The 14,527-nt window shown below is 34.3% G+C and overlaps 1 long non-coding RNA gene across 2 annotated transcripts in view; it reads left to right on the top strand.

Moving 5' to 3' along the window:
* The window catches only part of LOC125674810 (uncharacterized), a 20,831-nt gene extending 8,813 nt beyond the window's left edge, over positions 1 to 12,018 (top strand). For both annotated transcript variants that reach the window (XR_008796870.1, XR_008796869.1), the window contains exons 3-7: positions 4,335 to 4,453; positions 4,753 to 4,809; positions 6,338 to 6,469; positions 9,402 to 9,524; positions 11,501 to 12,018. This is a non-coding gene — a long non-coding RNA (uncharacterized LOC125674810). The remainder of the gene's footprint in view (positions 1 to 4,334; positions 4,454 to 4,752; positions 4,810 to 6,337; positions 6,470 to 9,401; positions 9,525 to 11,500) is intronic.
* Positions 12,019 to 14,527: the final 2,509 nt, after the last annotated feature.

Raw genomic sequence — 14,527 nt, 5'->3', positions numbered from 1 at the left:
CAATGATTCTAAAACATATATTGTCACCTTGAATGTTTAATATATGAATCATAAATGGAGTGATTGATTTTTATCTTGCTTAACGTCTCGCTTGAGAATATTTCACTCATATGGAGACGTCACCATGACCGGTGAAGAGCTTTTAAATTTAGGCTTATGCTCGGCAATTACGGCCATTGAGCAGTGAGGGTTTTTTAGCTTGCCACACCTACCGTGACACGGGGCGTTTGTTTTTAAGGTTATCTCCGAGAACCCGTGGTATTCACACTTGATGCCGAGCGTTTAGCAATTAAACAGGGAATTAACAAAATGGAATACAATGTAGTGATATCATGCTTCAATAGCTCTCTTATTCTAATGTCTATTATCTTGGATATCAAATAAAACTAAGTAATATTTTGTGTTTAGCGAGGAGGGGGATTATTTTGCATCAAGCTCTGAGTTCACCGCTCTTTCAACAGCTACAATTATTTTCATAATGACCGCTTTAAATGCAATCCACTTCACTACACCATATGCTCATATGTTAGATATTTCTACACTATGAGTGATAATTGATAGTCATAAGTAATTGGAACATATTTATATGAATTGATATTTTGTTAACAAAAAATAAATAAACTATTAAAAACATATACGAAACCCGGCTTGATTTAAAGTCGCAATTTAGAAACGCTTTAAATTAAATGTTTGTGTATAGCATGTAAAAAATTCAAATAATCATCAAAACCGGCATACATTTCCAGTATCTACACGTACGACTATTGGTATATGTGTACATGTACATGTACAAATAAACAAAAAACAACGATGACAGCTGAATCGTGCCCAATTGAGCAGAATTTTGCAGGGCTTTCAAAAGTAGCCGGTAGCCGGCGGATTTCCGCCGCCTATAGTAACATTAGGTGCCGGCTACTTTAGTGACAAAAATGTATGTCCAATGAAAAAAACTTTTATAAAACTTTAAACATCTTCCAAACTTTAGTAGACTCAGAAATCGCGGCCGTTAGGATGTAAAAACGTGTTTACTTGCGCTAAATTTAGTTCATGTAAATACCGGCACCTGATTGGTCGTCTGTTGGTGTAGAAAATAATACGTCAATACTTCTCATTACCAGCTCGTTGGAGTTATCGCGCTTTGATGACTCTTGTGCGTCATTGGTAAGAAAATGCTCAAATCTCGCGAGCAAGTGCGAGATTACTGGGACATAAACCGGTCATAGCACCCCCCCCCCCCCCCCCCCTTTTTAAAAGTTAAAATACATGGTGTATTTTTAAATAAAATTACCATTAGTCAAACTGCATTTTTCAAATATTCTAACACTATCTTATTAAAGATGTTACATGTTTTTAAAACTCCACCACACCTATTTTAAAAATTCCAAACAACGATGTTCTCTGGACACCCAAGTCCATCAATATTTTGTAATTTTCAAATTAGCTTAGATGCAGTTTGGAAACGCATTAGGTGTGTTAATTAGTGTTATAAACGTCTTTAAAAAATGCAGTTTGGCATATACATGTATATAACTTGTTCTAAAATATGGAAATTGACGGGGTGGGGAGGGGGGGGGGGGGGGGGGAATGGGGTGTACGTGCACGATTACAAAGTCCATGTCATATGAACCTGTCCTAATTGTATGATAAAATAGAATGTCTTCATAGTCTGACAGAATAACTTTAAAAACATATTCATCACATTAATTACAAGAAAAGTTCTTGTGTTGGATGTGCATATAGGTTTTTCCCTTCACAGTTCTTCTTGCGATTGACACTTTATATCCGTCAGATTTGGCAAATTTAGTAGCTTCTCTTCCTCACATAGTTTAATAAGTTCGTCTGTTTTCTTGTAAGAATAATCAATTCCTAAATTTGACTTTAGAATTTTAATCAGTGTTGTGGTTTGCAGTCGGTTATAATATGTATTCGATACCATAATTCATATTATGTATGCCTAAGTAATGTGTTTACATTATGTTGTCCCGGTAGCAGGACTTTACGCGCCTTTAATTTGAAGAGTTCCACTAATGGAAATGATAAGTATTGCAATAGTCGGAAAGCCTCGGATTTACCCAATTCATGAAAACACGGACGAGAAGTTCCGAAAGATAACAACAAGTCCTGAACGTAAAAATCAATGACGATGACGGAATGAAGCTGAAGAGAACAAATACCCTGTTCAGTTTCGGCTTTAAAAAGGCCAGAAGTGAAAGTGACACAAGTATAATATCAATCAACAATTTTAAAGCGAAAACAGAATTTAATCAGGAAAAATTTCAGACTTGCTATTCTTTTTAATTTGCAAATGCCCATGTGGTATTAAATAAAAACGAAAGTAGAATTTTTCAGCACAAATTCGCTATGTTACCAACAAATCTGTAGCTGTTAACTTGAATTTGTGGAAAAATAAAATTATAGGTCATTTAAATGTTACTTATTAATTTGTAATAAAGATTGTTTGGGTTTTATTTAAAAAATATTGGGGTGAGCAAAAGCAAAAGGTCCCAATGGGTTTCATGTCAGTCTTGGAGAAAAATATTACTCCCAGTGTAAGTTAACAGACTTTAAGGGACCAAATGAAAATAGAAATATAGAGTTGTGTTAATTGGTGAAGAATATTCTTAAAATATTGGGAGTGCAACTCTTATCTGCAATTCAATAAAAAATAATGATTAAATACATGTAAACTTTTTTTTATAACATACAATGTATCCGTTAAATAAGGAAACGAAAGCTGACAATACAGGTAATTAGAACAAATATAAATATAATATATATTGATGCTTTATTATATAAACTGGTGTTGGTTGTGATCTATATTCTTCTTACATTTTACTTTAATCTGCTTATACTCTTGGGTGGCAGAGATTCAAGCAAAGACACTTAAAAATTGATTGATACAGCATTGCAAAAAATAATTACATGTAGTTATATTGATGCACTTTATTTTTCATTTTGCATCAAAATTAGTACTTTGCAATGTTGAATTTTTTAAAGTTTTTGCATGAACAGAAAATTTCACATATGAAACAATAAATTCATGGCAAAAGTAAAAATTTCAGGCAAAAGAATGACAATTTCAAAGCTGCATTTAAGTGCCAGGAAACCGCCAGAATGCAGGATTTTGCGTCATTAACCCCAGAGCTTCTGGGGGCCTTGAGCGGCCCCCAGACCCCCGGCCGTAAGGGCGCCGAGCATAGCTCAGCGTGCGATACGGCTGCGCCATTCGCATTGGATCGCCTTCTACTTTTTCATTTCAGCCTCCTACTTTTAAATTTGTTGAAAGCCCTGATTTTGGGAGATGCAATATACCCTTGCACTCTTTTAAAATTTAATCTTTTAAATGTGTGAAATACAATGCCCCTGAGAATGTTTACTGTCAAAACACGGGTGATACACAAAATCAGATAGATAAGAACGCGCACAAGTTCAGTAGTTGATATATATTAAGTTGAATACAGGTGAACAAAATCGGAAGAAAAAGAACCATTATTAAAATATATGTAATCAACACTGTAATTTACTGATTTTTCCTTTCAGATCGGAACTTTGTATTTCTCTGTTAGTGTTAATTACAAGTAATTGTTTCTAGACAAGGAAATGTTTATGAACTCCAGATGAAGGAGCTTTCAGTTTTATTGTCCTCGGTTTGCTTGGCAAACCACTGCCTACTTTCCAGACAGAATAAAATTGCGATAAATTTTCACCCTCTCTGGACAGACAAATAGCTCTTTTTCTGCTTTAAAATCAACAGCTTTATGTTCTCCTTCAAATATACTGTCTTTCCTCGATTCCTAAAAATAGCTTCTTTAACAAAACGAATAAAGCTTTCGGAAAGTATCTTACTTTTTCATTAGATTTAATATACGATTCCGATAGTTTCCGAAGCTACACGATAAATGATTTTCACGATAAACGGAAAACCTGATACACGCAAAATACGATACTCGATAGACCTGATAAATGCAAAACACGATAAAAAATGGAAAACCTGATATAGGATAGGATACACGCACGATACGATAGGATACATGCACGATACGAAAGGATACACGCACGATAGAACACGATGGGAATGTCAAGAATAACGTTGCGGGTACTGTAATGCGTGGATTCGAGACATTGATATTGAGGTTAAAATACATAAAGAGACAGTGATTGATATTCCAACTCACTTCCATATATGCATACATCATGGTGTTTGAGATATTGATATTCGAGATATCAAAGTTCAACTTTATTTTAGTAAATGTTATTGCTTATTTTTATCTAAAATGTCACTCAGTGCTTATGATATACCTTTGGACTTTAAGGAGCTTGAAATATACTTGCAGGTGGCAGCATGAAGGAAACCCAGGTGATGATACCTGTTGATGTATATGTGATACCTGTTGATGTATATGCAGCTGATGATGTCGACATAGAAATTAATTCTGTTGATCCAAATGACAAGGTACAAAAATTCAAACTTGTTTTATTTTCTAGCGAAATAGTTATATAGGTCAATGTGATGTACCCTTAACCCCATGTATATAGAAAATATAAATACATTGGGTACTTTCATTAGTGTTATGTCAAATTTTTACCTTAGCCTACATATATTTGGCAGATTGAATATTCATGGGATTAGCATAGCAACTAAATCAACTGAGTCATGTCCAAATTTCTAATTTTAGAGAAGTTTTGACTAAATCTACCTAGCTTTTAGATTTATTACTAGTTCTGTATCTAATATGTTTTGAAATTCTACAGGAAAGAGATGGCCTCCCTGTTGTCTTGATACTTACAGGCTTTAATGTAAAATAAAAGGTTAGTAGCATATATTTGTGTTGGTCTAGTGATGGGTAAAAGTAACAAAGGTTAGGGTTTTGCTATAATCATTAGGAATTCTACTTTTTACAGTTTAACTTCTAAACTCTTTTGGGTTCATTGATTGAATATCTAAAAGTTATTTCTGTTTTGCAACTGATGTTGCAGGGAAATCCTTTTTCTGCCCCGAAGGTCAAAATTTGAACAATATTGTCCATCCTGTAACTTTTCATCAACGTACCTGGAAATTCATGCATTTTTAAAAGGAATAATCAATTTTGTACGGAAGCCGATAGGTGCCAGGGTATAGAATTAATATTTATTTAACTGGCGGCCGCCACTTAATTTAACTGGCGGCTGCCACTTATTATCTGGCGGCCGCCATATACATTAACTGGTGGCCACCAGTTATTTTATCTGGCGGCCGCCACTTAATTTATATATGGGGGCTGCCAATTGCAAAAACAATGCAATTCGTATCACTGAGTGATTATTTTGGAAAGATTTAGAATAGTAAGCAAACACACAGAATCGTTTCTCAAAGTGTATAGAGACAGTCGGAGGAGAATTGTCTTCTACAATTGTTGACAAGCAGAAAAGGAACCTAAATTGTATCTTTTGTCCAAACTTCGTACTCCTAAATTGGAGGGAGGGGGCTCCGCTCATCCTTAATAGGGGATCAAAGATTTACATACAAATATATAGGGAAAATCTTTAAAAATCTTCTTCTCAAGAACCACTGAGCCAGAAAAGCGACGATTTACATGAAAGCTTCCTGACATAGTGCAGATTCAAGTTTGTTAAACTCATGACCCCCTGCGGCTAGGATGGGGCCACAATAGGGGATCAAAGTTTTACATAACTAATAGATAGATAAAAATCTTTTTAAAAAAATTTCCTTAAGAACCATTGGATGAAAGAAGTTTACATTTGGACGAAAGCTTCCTGACATAGTGCAGATTCAAATTTGTAAAAATCATGGTCCCCGGGGGTAAGCACAGTAGGGGATCAAAGTTTTACACACAAATGTACATTGTATAGGGAAAATCATTAAAAATCTTCTTCTGAAAATTCACTCAGCCAGAAAAAATTACAATTACATGAAAGCTTCCTGACATAGTGCAGATTCAAGTTTGTAAAAATCATGGCCCCTGGGAGTAGGTTCGGGCCACAATAGGGATCAAAGTTTTACATGCAAATATATAGGAAAAATCTTTAAATATGAGCCAAGGTGACTCAGGTGAGCAATGTGGCCCATAGGCTCTTTTTTAACTTCTCTGAAACTACCTGGCCAATCTTTGTCATTCAAACTGGTTAGATTTGATATTTTGTTCATAGACTGTTGTATTAGCCTATCAATTTTCATAAGAAATGAAGGAAAAAACTTAGTGGATGTAAATATGATTTGATTAGGATGTAAAATCATTGGTGGGGGTACCCATGAATTCCACAAAAATTGAGGTACAATAAATTCTAATGTTTCCACAGTATTTATATGAATAAAAGCAATTTAGGCTGTATTTTTCAGGACCAATATGAGATAAATAGTGACTATTTATCTGGAGTTGTGCACAATGAGCCAAAATTATCCAGATTAGCAAGAAATGGCAGTTTATTAGAAGGAATGAACTTCCTACTAGTTGGATTTCCTTCAACTTAGGTAGGTTGTTAATTTATATTGTTATATTCAGTAATATATTCTCACTGTATTGACGAATAGTCAACAATTGAAATGGTAGCCCATCCAAAAGATATTGACCAGTCAATATTTTTTTAATACTGACCGGAGAGGAATAATATGGAGATAATATTCTGATAATTTCAATGTATTGCATCCAATTCATAGATTCGTTGACTGACGTAAATAAACCTTCGCGAATCAAAAACAATGTGACATCATAATAGGTAATTAGTCAAGACACATAAACAATGGATGCACAGTGCAACGGTTTGCTCGCAGAATTAACAGATACAAGGATTTGTAAATGATTGATGAGTAAAGAACCAGCTAGTATGTCTGTAATATAATTCCTGTGAGTGAAGGAGTATTATCAGAGTCTGTTTGGGTGACAAGGATAATTTTAGAATGTGGATGACATTGATAATGTGAGCCCCCTAATCAGTGTTGCCCTCAATTTCAGTCAAGATTTGTATAACATGTTTCTCCCAATTTTTATACCCCCCTTTGAAAAAGAGGGGGCATATTGTTTTGCACCTGTCGGTCGGTCGGTCTGTCGGTCAGTATGTCGGTCGGTCTGTAGACCATGTGTTGTCCGCTCAATATTTTGAGAACCATTCACTTGATGATAATGATATTTCATATGTGGGTTAGTTATGAGTAGAAGAGGATCCCTATTGTTTTTCAGGTCAAAAGGTCAAAGGTCAAGGGTCAATCTACTCTGGACATAGGAATATAATGTCCGCTCAATATCTTGAGAACCCTTTGCTTGAAAGACATCAAACTTGGCACACTGGTACATCCTAAGGAGTAGATGACCCCTATTGATTTTGAGGTCACATGGTCAAAGGTCAAGGGTCAAACTGGACATTGGAATATACTGTCTGCTCCATATCTTGAGAACCCTTTGCTTGACAGACATTAAACTTGGTACACTGGTACATCTTCAGGAGAAGATGGCACCTATTGATTTTGAGGTCGCGTGGTCAAAGGTCAAGGGTTAAACTGTACATAGGAATATACTGTCCGCTCAATATCTTGAGAACCCTTCGCTTGACAGACATCAAACTTGGTACACTGGTACATCTTCAGGAGTTGATGACCCCTATTGATTTTTAGGTCACATGGTCAATCCACTCTTGACATAGGAAGATATTGTCTGCTCAATATTTTGAATTGATGATACTACTCTCAATAAATGATGTGTGTGTGTATAACCCTTTTCAATTTTGCACCATGGGGGGCATATGTGTTTTACAAACATCTCTTGTTCCTTTAATTCTTGCAGTTCTTCCAGGTATATTTGATTGACAGTAATTCTTAAAATAAAAAAAATACATATAAAATAAAATATCATTTATTTTGCAATTGGTGACATATTTTAAAACAGATGTAATTCATCCGTAACTAATGAGCTAGTGATACTACAATAACAAGAAAGAAAAAATTTACAGGATTTTTTTCTCATTGTGCAACTGGTCCCATAATTAGTACCATACCCAACACCAAAAATATTGATATCCCCCCCCCCCCCCCCCCCCCAATTTTGAGACTGAAAATAACCAATTTAATCGCCATAAGCAGACTACAGTAATAGTGAAGTGTCAGGGACAAACAATTTATTTTAATTCATTATAACAGAATTTATTATATATCTGATGAGTTTATAATGCTTTTCAAGACTAGGCAGAATGAAACTTACTGAGCTGTAAGCATAGATTCACCAGAAGTTTGTAATTATGAAACATTGTATGAATTGACTTAATACTAGTTACTTATTTAAGGAATAAACTGGAATAATACAATCTAGACTGCCATAGCTCTCTGTATTACGTGACTTTGAGACAAACCTATTTGTTTACTCCATTGTTCGTAATTGAAAAATGGTGTCCCAAGTTGACTAAAACATTATATTGTTTTGTTTTGTTAATTACATGTATACAAAGTCTTTACTCTTTTTCTCATAAAGATCATTATCATTTATCCCTTAACTAGGCATTTGATGACTCGGCAATCCAAGTACTTGTACCATGTCCTTACAATGACTTTTGTTAAACCCTGTATATACAGCAATTAGTTTGACCTCTAAACAGCAATTTTTTTTTGCATAAATATCTGGACATTTGAAAAAGCACTTTTCAATTTATGGAAATCATGTAATCAATCTGTGTTTGAAGGATATATTGGGGGATAGCCTATCTTAGTCAATAAATATAAATGGCAAATTGCAAGTCGGACACCTGGAACATTGTTTGAGATATTTTTTTTATGCAGTTAATGTTCAGAATTATCTTGATTTATTAGTGATGAAATTTCCCGTGAAACACTTTGTAAAAGTGTACAAAAATGTGCATGGTTACATATAACATAACCAAGGTGTGCATTACCTGCCAGCCAAAAATACATTAACATACTTTTATATCCCATTTGTTTCAAGAATTGTATTAATATAGTTGATGAATCAACTCCCCTTATACCATTTTGTAAGTAATTTTTTACAGCATAAAAGCATCTAAAATTTAAAAAATCAGTCACATGTGCATTAATTAAAAACTAGTTTTTAGATATAGATAACATTTCTGGAGTTAGTTTAGTTTCAGGAATGAGGAAGCCCTGGAGACTAGTCTTGGACTGTTTAAAAGGGATTCCCTGTCTTGTGTGACTTTTTTCTTCTTAGCTTCTTGAATGGTCACATAAGACTGTGAATCTAGACTGTAGTTGTTAATATTAGAATATTATTAAATGCTATTTGTTCATATGATATAAAATCCCCAATATCTTTCTGTTTTGACATTATTTTTTTCCATTTGAATGGCTATGGGTACCATTTCCAATTGTTTGAAAATAAATCATGTTTATAGCATTTCGTTTAACAAATATTGCTAAAATTTGTTTCATATTATTTCTTCATCAGAGGTTAAGGATTTGATTACTATTCAGTCCCAGGAGATGCCAATCAGCAGTGAGTCCATCATCATCATTCCAGACGGAACGAATGAGGAAGTTAAGGCATGTCTCTTGCAAGTCCAAAAACTGAGTAAGTTTTAAATCATAGATATATGCTAATTATGTCCTATTTTTATCATTAGGTATTGTTACTATGTTCAATTTTGATTGTCTGAGCTTTGTCAGATTCAGACACAGGGGCTAAGCCCATTTTGGGCCCAAAGTCTGTGATACCATGATAAATATAGAGAGGGGTCTAACTCTGACCCAGATAAAAAAACTAACCACTTGGTCCAAATGCCAAAACAATCTTAAACTAGGTACATTATGCGTAATTTGTCGTTTTACTTGCATAGATTAATGTTTAAATACTTGCATACCAAAGAACAAAGTACGATTGTACACATAAAATGGCTCAAACATTTTCTCTCTATAAAATGTGTCTGGAATTAACCTTAATCAACGTTTTAAAAAAGTAAAATATATGTCAGGTATACTATGTCAACAAAATCAGAAGGATATTCCTAATTGAATAGCATTATGATATCATGAATAAGACATTTCCCACCATTTTTCCAAAATAAGCCTGAAAACTGTCAAATGTCATACAGCTTATTGCTCAGGAAAAGATGTGTGCATTTGCGCGGGTATGTTAAGGCAGGTCATGCTTCATTTATGCTGGTAAACTGCATAATTTTTAAAATCTGTCTTACACAGAGAGAGGGAGCTACTAACTCTTAAAAACTATTTTGGTTGTTTACATGAGAACATTTTGTATCATAACAACATGACAAACATGCGCTTCCATATGACGTCATTGCATGACTGTTATAAATAGATCATGGAGGTACCTTAATAGAAAATGTAAAAGTAACACATTATCCCAAGATTTAAATATTGGTCTAACTGGCGATAATGACGGTAAAACACCCATAGTATATCAGAATTACTGATAGAATCCTACCACTGTCAATAAGAAATAATTATGTAACATTTAAACACGAAACCATCTAGCCCATGTTTTACATTTTGCACTGATGGCTGATGCTATGCAGTTTTCTTTAAAAGTTTTCTTAACAGACGATTCTATCAGTAATTACCGTGTACATTAGTTTATGACCTTTCAAACGGTGTATAAAAAGTCTCTAAAAGTATACGGCCAAATGTGCTACTTTTGCAGTTTTATTTCAGTCTGTGACAGAGGAAAATCGGATCGACATGCTAAATGGAATGTTTTCTCCGTTAAACAAAATTGTCAATGAAAGATATCAACATACCTTCTTCATGTTCTTAATATCAATAAATTCTCAACGTTTTACATATATATTCCATATATCCCATGTCATATATTTCAAATACTCCACATTTTGTCGATATTTGCATGGCACATATAAACAAATTCCTTGCATGTGTCAACGTCACTCGATGTATAGTCATGACGTCATCAGTTTACTTTCATATCGATCAGACAGAAATTACACAACAGCAGTATAGCATTTCGAATTTCGTTGGATCTTAGTAGCTGCATGGTTTATTTTATGCATAAATAAAACTTAAATAAAAAATAAAATCGAAATTTAATATATACTTAGTGATATACTAGATGTCACATTGTTTTGCGGATTTTATCCCAGTCAAAATTTTCATAACCTGCCTTAACGTACCCGCATGTCGAGCAAAATGAAAATGATATATATTGTGAATTATTTTAAGATGAAAAACATACTTGAATATGAATTTGGTCGACGCATGCGCTGTATGTTTTCGGAAAGGAAAATCACCCGAATTTGTGGATATTTTAACTGAAAATGGCATTTCTGCAAATTTATGCCAACTTTTAGCTCTCGTCACATGACACAAATCATTTTGCTGATCAAACTGAGCGGATTTGGGGTTTGCTAATCCATTCCTTATTTGAATGCCAGGGTTTGAACTCCAAGTGAAATCATCGATATTTTGGGCCAAATGACTTTAGAAACTGTACCTACTTCTTTCAAGCCACAGGTTCTTATAATAACAAAAATATACGTCATTGTTCTCTTGATTTCACTTGTTTATTTTTACTAGGACATTTACCAGTCCAGGTCACAGAGACGTTTCTCGCCTATGACAGCAGCATTCATTGAAAAGGGAACACGGACTGTACCAAAGTACAGACCGAGAAAAAATGAAGAAAAAGAAAAGTACCTGCCATGTGCACACTGTTTGGCCGTTGTTGTAGCTACAGACTTATGGAAGCACCAAAAGTCATGTCCAGCAAACAAATCTCAACAAAATTTAAAATATCCTGTATGTGAAGGACGTTTGCTGTTACCCTGTGACTGAATTTTCAAAAAAACTACATCAAATTGTTTAAAAACTTTCTTGCTATCTCCTTTGTATTTTAATACATATCTAACATGTAATGATAATAAATTATCATAGAAAGGTTAATTTATCTTCGTAAATACACAGTTTATACAAAGACCTTATCTTGTCGATTAAAGTTTTTAAAGTTGCTTTCATAATGAATTTTTCGATTAAATGTTAACATTAAAAAATAATCCTTATATTCATTATTTGAAGTAATAAATATTAAATCTATTTATCTTATACTTTACAAACTGATATTTATATCCCCCAAACGAAGTTCAGGGGGGTATATAGGAATCACTATCTGTCCGTCCGTCCGTCTGTCTGTGCAGATTCGTGTCCGGGCCATAACTTCTTTGTTCTTTAACATAGGCATACCATATTTGACACATGAGTGTATCACCATGAGACGATGTGTCATGTACCTTCATGACCTCTATATGACCTTGACCTCAAGGTCAAAATTAAAGGTTTTTACAATGGATTTGTGTCGGGGCCATGACTTCTTTGTTCTTTGACATAGGCATACCATATTTGATACATGAGTGTATCACCATGAGACGATGTGTCATGTACCTTCATGACCTCCATATGATCTTGACCTCAAGGTCAAAATTAAAGGTTTTTACAATGGATTTGTGTCAGGGCCATGACTTCTTTGTTCTTTGACATAGGCATACCATATTTGACATATGAGTGTATGACCATGAGACGATGTGTCGGGTACCTTCATGACCTCTATATGACCTTGAACTTTGACCTCGAGGTCAAAATTGATTATAGGGTTTTGACATAGTCATACCATAAGATATGGGTGTATCACCATGAGACGATGTGTCATATACATTCATGACCTCTTTCTGACCTTGACCTTTGATCTCGAACTCAAAATTATAGGTTTATACCATGTATTTGTGTTCGGACTATACCTTCCATTTTCTTCTACAAAGGCATACCATATTTTTACACTCAGGAAAGTGGTAATTTATACCTATTAACAACACCCTTTCGGAGATTGGGGTAAGCGGGGGGTATTCTTAGTGAGCATTGCTCACAGTACCTCTTGTTATTTTTGTACCCTAGAAAATGCTAATCCCGGAATCATTAATTTATATCTTTAAACATGTGTAAAAAGTATGGAAGACAAACTTAATTTTTGCTCGAATTGTCCTAGCTTAGCATGCATCTAGTCTAAGAATGTACTTAAGTCCTACATAAGCACGGTCTTAGACTTAAGTACCCTTTATGTTATGAGCCCCAGTTCATGAAAAATCATGGTTGGCAATTTGATTATCTTGTTATTGGACGTAAGTCATATATATTTACAAGTATCGATACTTTAACAGGTGTACCCTATGTATCCCATTGTTGTTTTAAAATTATAACGAAGATTAGGAAGTCTCCAAAGTTAGGATAGCTTTGTTAGCCGCACTTGTGACTAAGATATGTTGCAAGTTCGTCTTAAAACACATCTTAACTCTAGCATGCCTGATGATCGAGACTGACAAGAGTATCAAATACGTTTACAAATAATTAGTACTTCACAAAATCGGTAAACTGCAATTTAAAAGCTATTGTATATGATTCCTAAATAATAAATGTCATGATAACTTGAACGACGTACCGTATTAGTTGATGATCTTTGATTTAAACCCCTATCAAATCTGCCTTGGGATGATTGTAAAATTTCTTTTAAAAAATCGAAGGAAATATTGGTAGAAATATCTGCGGAGCTTATTCCATTGCGCAGGTTAGGATCAGTTTGACCTCAGTAGACTTTGTGTACAAATGTATCAAAGCCTTCACTTGACGGTGTATATTTAAACAAAAAATGCTTGTTTTGGTGGTTCATGCGGATATGAAGGTAGCGGGCGTTTCAAGAAAATAGTACATCATATAGAAGGCAGCCAATTCTTCCATATATGAAAGGTTACTACAACTACATTTGAAAGTATGACGTCAGTCTATGTACATGTAGTCCGTTTAGTCCGCGCTCTCAATGTGGGTAAAGTTTCGATCGATCGCAAAGTAATCCACGCAAAGTCAACCTCAAAAGTATAAAATACGACACCATTTAACAATATAAACCATATTTATTATAGTTATTTGAAAAAAATAGCATTCTCACTAAATGAACAAAATAATGCGTTTGAGGACAATTTTAAAAAAAGGTTTAAGGAATGCGTATATATCTATACGCGGACAAATAGGTTTAAACTAGATAAATCTTGACTCGCTTTTATCAGTAGCTGTATGAACACAATCGGATTTCTTTTTTAAAAAAGAGGGGAGAAAATTCTCGGTAAATGTACATATAGAATTGATATCGGTTCGCTGTATGTACATATAGAATTGATCTCGGTTCGCTGTATGTACATATAGAATTGATCTCGGTTCGCTGTATGTACATATAGAATTGATCTCGGTTCGCTGTATGTACATATAGAATTGATCTCGGTTCGCTGAATGTACGAGTGGTTATCAAGTTCATGAACTAATGACATATAACAAAAAGTACTCGTTCGATTGCAATGAATTTTATTGTAATTTTTATTAGACATATTTTCTGTAAGTGTGGAAAGTTTCAATGTAATGCATTCTTGTAAAAGCTTAGTATACACTTTTATATATTTCACGATCAGTTACTTCGGCGCAAACTCCGCGCTTCGGTTAATGTCATGCGACGTTATTGTGCAAAGTGGTAACGTAAGACTATTATCCATTGCTTTCTAATCCATTTAT

The sequence above is a fragment of the Ostrea edulis genome, chromosome 7 (assembly GCF_947568905.1).
Source record: "Ostrea edulis chromosome 7, xbOstEdul1.1, whole genome shotgun sequence".
NCBI lineage: Eukaryota > Metazoa > Mollusca > Bivalvia > Ostreida > Ostreidae > Ostrea > Ostrea edulis.
This window is presented reverse-complemented; position numbering and strand designations above follow the sequence as displayed.